Below are 9,351 nucleotides of genomic sequence, written 5' to 3' on the forward strand. Positions count from 1 at the left end.
AATCATCTTGAATAATAATTTTCTTCACAATTAAAAATTGTTAATAGGATTATAGTGGGCATTTTTTTCCATAAGCCAAATCCTTCTCTTGCTCTTAGCCCTTCCTCAAAACAGTGAATTTGGAATCTTATTCCTCCCAGAATTCTTTTATTCCTGATAATACCTAATGGTTTCTCATAACATGTGGCTGGGTACCTAATTGGCACTTAATAAATAGTTAAATGTCTCCCACAACTAACAGATGCTGCCAACAAGATTCTGGCAAGCCCTGTGTTCTGTCAGTTCATGGTTGAAATCCCTGACAGCCCAAAGTGCCGATTATCTGTGGTGTCGACTAAAAAGAGAGCAGTGTGCTGTAGGACCTGGGCATGCACGAGGCAGAAGTGACAATCTGTTGGAAAATTAAGGTTTCTGATATTTTCGCTCAGATGCATAACTGCTCAACTTCACTATGGAGGTGAACTGTAGGGGGTCCTTGGAGAAGTAATTACTTTATTGATGAATAACGAAACATAGTCAGTTAGGCCCTAGGCACTATTGAATATGATCCAGGTACTCTCAGACTGACACACTCTAAAAGGAGTAGGGTATGTTTGCTATTGATTGGAGGTGTCATTTAGCATTGATACCACCTTCCGCTCAGTGTCAGTACTTTTCACATACCTTGTTTCCCTGAAAATAAGACCTAGCCGGACAATTAGCTCTAATGCGTCTTTTGGAGCAAAAATTAATATAAGACCCGGTCTTGTATTATGTAAGATCCGGTATTATTATATTGTATTGTATTATATTGTATTATATTACACTATACTATATTATATACCTGGTCTTATATTATGTAAGACCCAGTATCATATTATATTATACTATACTATACTATACTATATTTATTATATTATATTATGTTATGTTATATTATATCATATTGTGTAAGACCCGGTGTTATTTTACTATAATTTACTTATTTTACTATATTTTATCTACTCTTATTTTACTATATCTTACTTATAGTAAAATAAGACCAGGTCTTATATTAATTTTTGCTCCAAAAGACGCATTAGAGCTGATTGTCCGGCTAGGTCTTATTTTCAGGGAAACACAGTAATAAGAAGTTTTTCTCCATCTGGTTCTTATGTAAGATGTCATAGTGCATTCAGGCTGCCATAACAAAGTACCACAGACTGGGTGGCTTATAAACAACTAAAATTTATTTTTCGTAGTTCTTGAGGGTGAGAAGTCCAAGATCAAGGCACCAGCAGATCCGGTGTCTGGTGAGAACCCGTTTCCTGGTTCATGGTCGGCTATCTTCTCATTGAGTGCTCACGCGGAGAAAGGGGCAAGTAAACTCTTTGAGGTCTATTTTATAAGAGCACGAATAGCATGGGTAAGGGCTCTACCCTAATGATCTAAGCACCTCAGAGGCCTACTTCCAAACACCATTACAGTGAGGATCAGGTTCAACATATGAATTTCGGGAAGACACAGACATTCAGTCTGCAGCATAAGGTCATGTATCAGCCTTGTACTTTTGTATTTCTCAGTTCTCTCTTTTCATCAGACTGTGTGGAATCTTGATCATTCATGCATTCTCTACTGGTCACCTGTCTATAAGTGTTCATATACTAAAGTCCTTTGGTCTCCTTCCCACCATCTAACTTGTACTTGGAATTTGCTGATCAGCAACTATTGTGAGGCCAGATGCTTCTAGCCTTCCCTTCCATATCGTAGCACGACCATGAGGTATGATGTTCTGATTTACACCAGCATTTAGACTTATTTCACTTTAATCAGTTTAAATTCTATTGCACTTATAATGTTAAAATAAATATCAATTCAGTATATTAAATTGAAAATAATTAATTTACCTACATGTAATATTTCAGATAAGCTACAATATGACTTCTTATTAGTTTTGGATAAAATTGATCTTAACAACAATGGAAGTCTTATTCTAGTCCATTCTGAGCATTGTACGTTTGAGTGTTTTTCATAAAATAGAGCCTATTTTTTAGTTATGTTGGTTACATAGTCCCTTTTTCAAATTATAGGGATTCTTGTAAAATTTCCTCAAGAATAGAAAATCTTGGAACTGTTAACAATGTTCCTCCCTGGAATTTATGGTTAGGGACAGAGGGAGCAAGAGAGAATAAGAAAATGGAGAAATTTTATATAATTTATACTTTTTTTACAGTGTGTTGTTTGAAATTTTACAGTGAAGGTATATAACCTTTGAAAATTAAAAATCATAGGAACAATATGGAAATTTTTCAATACTTGATCACCTCATTCATTCATTTATGCATTCATTCAACCCATACCTATTGGGTACTTAAGTTCTTACTCTGATGGAAAAAAAAAGAAAATAAAACATACTCCCTGTTAACAGTCCAGAGAGCAAACATACAGATGCAACAATGATTCTAGTGCTAAAATTTGAAAACCAATGCATAATGGTGGTTAATAATGTGGTCACTGTTGTTATATGGATTTGAATCCCGACCTGATTATACTGCGTACAGTAGAGTTTACGAATTTTAAGTGTTGTATTTGATAAATTTTAGTAATTGTGTGTATACATAAACCACTACCACAATTCAAATGTAGAATATGTTATCACACTAATTTTTTTCCTTCTACCCTTTGATTCCCTCCACCAACCCCTGGCCCAAAGCAACCATTTATCTTTTCTATGTCACTATAGATTTTCTCGAAGTTCATATGAATTGCATTATATAATATGCAGTGTTTTGTATTTGATTTTCCCCACTAAATCATCCATGTTCTCTCGTGTGTTAATACATTATTCCTTTCCATAGCTGTATATATTCCATAGTGTGGAGGTACCACAATTTCATTCATCATATGATGGAGATGTGGGTTGTTTCCTATTTGTGTTTAACTTGAATGATGAATGAATAGTATATGGAAACAAGGTTTTATTTCCTTTAGTTAGATAATGAGGAGTAGAATGTTTGGGTTGATAGTATTTCAGTTACATTATAAAATATTGCCTTACTGTTTTTGAAAGTGGCTGACTTCTTTGCAATCTCACAAGGCATGTTAGAGTGTTCCACTTGCTCCACATCCTCATTAGCACTTGGTGTCATCGACAGTTTTAACTTTAGCCATGCTATTGAAAATGTATAGTGTTATTATATCATGGACAACTTTTATTTCCATGATGACTAGAGATTTTGAATGTCTTTCCATATGCATATTGTCAATTTGCGTGAATTTTTTAAAATGTTTAAAACATTTGCTCATTAAAAATTACGTTGTTTGTCATTGAGTTGTATACCAAGAATGCATTGTTTGGATAAACCATGTTTAGACATGATGTATCATCTTTATATATTATAGGATTTAATTTGCTAATTTTAAGATAGTTTGCGTTTATGTTCATTAGGGCTATCCATTCATGTTTTTTTGATGGGATGTCTTTGTTTTAGTATCAGAAAATACTGGTTTGATAAAATTAATTGGGAAGTCTTTCTTCCTCCTATATTACCAGAAAGAGTTTGTTTAGCATGGCAATTTTTTCTTCCTTACGTATCTGACGGAAATCACTTGTCAATTCATCTAGGCCAAGAGTGTTTTTTGGTTGTTGGTTGATTTGTTTTTATGGGAACATTTTAAATTACAATGTTAATATTCTACATGAAGGTAATTAAGTATTCTGTTTGTTTTTGGATTATTGGGTCATTTGTGTATTTCAAGGAGCTGTTCATCTAGGTTATCCTATTTATGGGCATAATGTTCATTATATTCTCTTTCTTTTTATATATATCTAGTGGCTGTGCAATATTAGTTTCTGGTGTACAATACAGTGACTCACCATTTATATATCTTACAATGTGATCAGCTCACTAAGTTTAGTCATCATCTGTCACTGTGCAAACTTACCACAGTACTGTTGACTATATGGCCCTTTATCTTTTTCACCCATCACATCACCCCTGCTACCCTCAAACCCAGTTTAGTCTCTCTTCCTAAGTGTCTGTTTTTGTTTTGTTTGTTCATTTTTTTTTTTTAGAATCTACATATTATTGAAACCATGTGGTATTTATCTATTTGTCTTTCCCTTTCTGACTTATTTTCTTTAGCATAATACCGTCTAGGTCCATCCTTGTTGTAGCAAATGGCAAGATTTTATTCTTTTTTTTTTTATTTCTGAGTATTATTTCATTGCATGTATGTAACAATCTCCTTTATCCATTAATCTATTGATGGACATCTAGGTTGCTTCCATATTTTGGCTATTGTAAATAATGCTACAATGAACGTAGGGGTGCCTATATCTTTTCAAATTACTGGTTTCGTTTTCTTCAGATAAAGAACAAAAAGTGGGATTACTGGGTCATGTGGCAGACCTATCTTTAGTGTTTTGAGGAATCGCACTACTGCTCTCCATACTGGCTGCACCAAATTACAATCCCACTAACAGAACACAAGGGTTCCATTTTCTTCACATCCATGCCAACACTTGTTTGTTGTCTTTTTTATAATAGCCATTCTGACAGGTGTGAGGTGGTATCTCATTGTGGTTTTGAGTTGCATTTCCCTGATGATTAGTGATGTTGAGCATCTTTTCATATGTCTGTTGGCCATCTGTATGTCTTTGGAGAAATGTCTCTTCATGTCATTTGCCTGGTTTTTTTTTTATCAGATTCTTTCTTTCTTTATTATTATTATTATTATTATTATTTGTTATTGAATTTTATGTGCTCCTTATTTATTTTGCATATCAACCCCTTATCAGGTACATCATTTCTGAATAGTATATTCTCCCATTCAGGAGGTTGTCTTTTCATTTTGTTCATGGTTTCCTTTGCTGTGCAGAAGCTTTTTAGTTTGATGAAGTTTCATTTGTTTATCTTTGCCTCTGTTTCCCTTGATTAAGGGAACATATCCAAAAAGATAATTACTAAGACTGATGTCAAATAATTTGCTATGTATGTTTTCTTTTATGAGGCCAGCATTACCCTGATTCCCAAAGCCAGGCAAACACACTACATAAATAAGAGAGGATTACAGCCCTGATGAATATTATATTCTCTCTTTACCCATTTAATTTCTTTGTTTTCACTTTTTAAATTTAAATTGTTTTATTTTTATTGGGGTAAAATATACAAGACATAAATATTACCATGTTAACCACTCTTAAGCGTACAGTTCAGTGGTAATAAATACATCACATTGTTGTGCAACCATGGCCACTATTCATCTCCGGACTCTTCAGAGTCTTGCAAAACATAAACTATACCCATTAGACACTCATTCCCCCTCCCTTTCCCCCCAGCCCCTGGCAGCCTCCTTTCTACTCTATGTCTAAAAATTTGACTACGCTAGGTACCTCTTATAAGGTATCATACAGTATTTTTCCTTTTGTGACTGGCTTATTTCACTTAGCATAGTGTCCTTATGGTTCATGCATGTTGTAGTACATGTCAGACATTCCTCTATTTTTTAAGACTATTACTTTCAGGTATACAAAACAACATTGTGATCAGACGTTTACGCACCTCACAAAGTAATAACCCCAATAAGTCTACTACCCCTCTGACATCATACATGGTTATTATGATACCATTGACTGTATTTCCTATACTGTACTTTACATCATACATGGTTATTATAATACCATTGACTATATTTCCTATACTGTACTTTACATCCTGTGAATATATATATGTATATATATATATAAATTATAGTTAATGTACAGTATTATTTTATGTTAGTTTCAGGTGTACAGTACAGTGTTAGGCATTTATATAAGAAGTGACCCCCCAATAAGTCTAATAACCATCTGACTCCATGCATAGTTTCACAACATTATTGAATGTATTTCCCATACTGTATTTCACATCCCTGTTACTACCAATTTGTACTTCCACAGTTTCTTTATCCAGTTGTCTATTGATGGGCATTTTGGTTGTTTCCATATCTTGGCTATTGTGAATAGTGCTTCAGTAAGTACAGGGGTTCATATGATTTTTTTCGAGTTAGTGTTTTGGATTTCTTTGAATAAATACCCAGGAGTGGAATTGCTGGATCATAAGGTAGTTCTATTTTTAATTTTTTTTTTGAAGAACCCCCATACTATTTTCCATAGTGACTGCACCAATCTGCAATCCCACCAACAGTACAACAGTCCTCCAAACTGTTGATGAACTGATGATGAACCTCCAAACTGTTTTCTATAATGGCTACAAGAATTTGCCATCCCACCAACAGTGCACAAGGGTTCCCTTTTCTCCACATCCTTGCCAACACTTCTTGTTTTTTGATTTATTGATGATAGTCATTCTGACAGGAGTGAATCCGTATGTCGTTGTGGTTTTTATTTGCATTTCTCTGATGATTAGTGACATGGAGCATCTTTCATTTGTCTGTTAGCAATCTGTATGTCCTCTTTGGCAAAATATTTATTCAGGTCCTCTTCACATTTATTAATTGGATTTTTTTTTTTTTTTAGTGTAGAGTTGTATGAGTTTTTTTTTTTTAGTAAATTTTGGAGATTAACCCCTTATCAGATATATCATTAGCAAATATTTTCTCACATTCAGTAGGATGTCTTTTTGTTTTGTTGACGATTTCCTTTGCTGTGAAAAAATTTTTTAGCTTGATGTAGTCCCATGTGTTTATTTTATTTTATTTTATTTTATTTACCTTTCCCGAGGAGATATATCAGTAAAAATATTACTAAAAGTAATATCAGAGAGTTTACTTCCTATGCTATTTCTACGAGTTTTATGGTTTCGGGTCTTACATTACACTCTTTAATCCATTTTGAATTTATTTTTGTGTATCGCATAAGAAGGTGGTCCAACCCTTCATTTTTTTTCATGTATCTGTCCAGTTTTCCCAGCACCACTTATTGAATACATTGTCTTTACCTCAGTGTAAATTCTTTCTTCCTTTGTCATAGATTAAATGACCATATAGGCATGGATTTTTTTCTGGGCTCCCTGTTGTGTTCCATTGATCTATTTGTCCATTTTTTATGCCAGTACCAAGCTGTTTTGATTACGATAGCCTTAAAGTATAATTTGATATCAGGTACCATGATACCTCCAGCTTTGTTCTTCTGTCTGAGGATTGCCATGGTTATTTGCTGTCTTTTATGGTTCCGTATAAATTTTCGGAATATTTGTTCTTGTTCTGTGAAAAATGCCATTGGTATTTTGATAGAGGTTGCATTGAATCTATATATTGCTTTGGGTGGTATGGACATTTTAACCATATTAATTGTTTGTATCCATAAGCATGGTGTATGTTTCCATTTGTTTGTATCTTCTTTAATTTCTCTCTTCAGTGTTATAATTTTCTGAGTATAGGTCTTTTACTTCATTGATTACATTTATTCTTAAGTATTTTGTTTTTTTGATGCAATTGAAATGGGATTGTTTTCCTAATTTCTCTTTCTGATACTTCATTATTGGTGTATAAAGATGCAATTGATTTCTGAATATTCGTTTTGTATCCTGCTACTTTACTAAATTCATTGATCAGTTATAATAGTTTTTTTGGTGGAATCTTTGGGGTTCTCTATATAGCATATCATGATACACACAGACACACACACACACACACACACACACACACACAGAGGGTGCCAAAAATATATATATAGAAGTGGATACTTTGGTCAATGTTGTTCAAGCAGTAGTTCGCCATAATCAGAAGTGTCTGGACGCTGATGGTAACCACGTTGAGCACCACTTGTAATTGCAGAAATCAAACATGACTTGTATTCATCTTTTGTTATCAGCAAATATTGAGTATTACAATGTTAATATAGTTTTCCTTTCTTAAAATATGTATACATTGTTTTTGGATATATATAATATATTTATTTCCAAGTATGTGGAGGGTTTTCTAGTTACATTATTTATACTAATCTTTAATTTAATTATGTTTCAGACAGAGAACACACTATGGATGATTTCAGTCTTTAAAATGTAATAATATATTGGGTCTTAATTGATGGCTCAGCATGTCGTCTATCACAATAACCTACCAGGTCCACATGAAAAGAATTTGTGTTCTGATGTTACTGTGTTTTAAGCTCTGTAAATGCCAAGAAAGTTTAGTTGATAAAAACTTTTTTCAGTTTTCTACGTCTGAATTTTTGCACAGTTCCTTTAAAATGTTTTAAGTTGTTAGATACTGTTTGTTTTCCATCAACCTTATGTCCATTTTGCTTTAGAGTTTGTGGAGGAACAGCTTTGGCCACTCAGTGGTTGTCCTATCCATTCTGTTGCCTGAGCAGTAGGGCTGCAGACCAGCCTTCAGTGGCGGGCTGAGCACTCTCGTCTTCAGTGGGGAACTGCTGAGTAGACACAGAGGGCACCTGCATGCCTTCAGACAAGTCTGCGACCTCAGGCTGAGAAGCAGTGAACTCAGCAGCTGAAGCAGTCCATTCGCCCTGAAATTGCTCCTTGGTGACAGCATTTTCAGCAGCAGCCTGCTCTTCCTTTTCAGTTTCTTCAGGGCCTTCTATAGAAGTAGAGGTCAGGCATGACCTCCCACAGGTACTGGTGGGAGTTGGTGCCACATATGCACAGAACTTCACCACATTAGACCCATGAAGTGAGCGCCCTTGTCAGTGCAAGAGATAGAAATGTCCACATAGTGCAGAGGAGATTCCGTGTTACACAGTGCAATGGTAAGCAGGTTAACATAAGATACCTCTGTGAGAGACTCGTAGTCAGCCCTGGGATAGGTGACAACCAGGCGTTTTGGCTCCGAGAAGGCTGCCTGGGTCTGGTTAGTGAATATCCTGGGAGTGAAGCAGCCAGCAATACGTATGGTTCAAGAGGCGGCAGCAAACTTCAGTATAGCTCGCTGGCCAGTATTCTTGGACTATATGATGCTGACCTCAGCTGGGTTTTCAATGGCACGAGCTGCCAGCAGAAGCTTCTCCCAGGTTCTCTTCAGATTTATGATGTAGGTGCCATCACTTTTCCATTTGTAGATGTACTGTTCCATTTGGAAGCCAAGGTTGGTGCCAAAGAAGTCTTGCTGCAAGAAATTTGAGGACATCCTCTTTCACTTGCAGGACATCAAGGGCTCCGGACATTGTGAAAGATTCCCTTTAAGTTATGTGGGAACCGAGAACAATGCCGTATGGGTCCATCTCTGGGTAGCGCAGAAAGGCTTATTAAAATTGGTTTTAAAATTATTTTATTTTTGGCAAAAATTGCATGTATTTAAGGTGTGCAGTATGAATTTTGATGTATGTATATGTTGTGAAATACCAAAATCAATACCAAAATCAAACTAATGAACATATCCATCATCTTCCGAAGTTACCATTGTGTGTGTGTGTGTGTGTGTGTTGGTAAG

The 9,351-nt window shown here is 35.1% G+C and overlaps 1 pseudogene; it reads right to left on the reverse strand.

Moving 5' to 3' along the window:
- Nucleotides 1-8,192: 8,192 nt before the first annotated feature.
- On the reverse strand, nucleotides 8,193-9,085 carry LOC117019316 (40S ribosomal protein SA-like; annotated as a pseudogene).
- Nucleotides 9,086-9,351: the final 266 nt, after the last annotated feature.

The sequence above is a fragment of the Rhinolophus ferrumequinum genome, chromosome X (genome assembly GCF_004115265.2).
Source record: "Rhinolophus ferrumequinum isolate MPI-CBG mRhiFer1 chromosome X, mRhiFer1_v1.p, whole genome shotgun sequence".
Lineage (NCBI taxonomy): Eukaryota > Metazoa > Chordata > Mammalia > Chiroptera > Rhinolophidae > Rhinolophus > Rhinolophus ferrumequinum.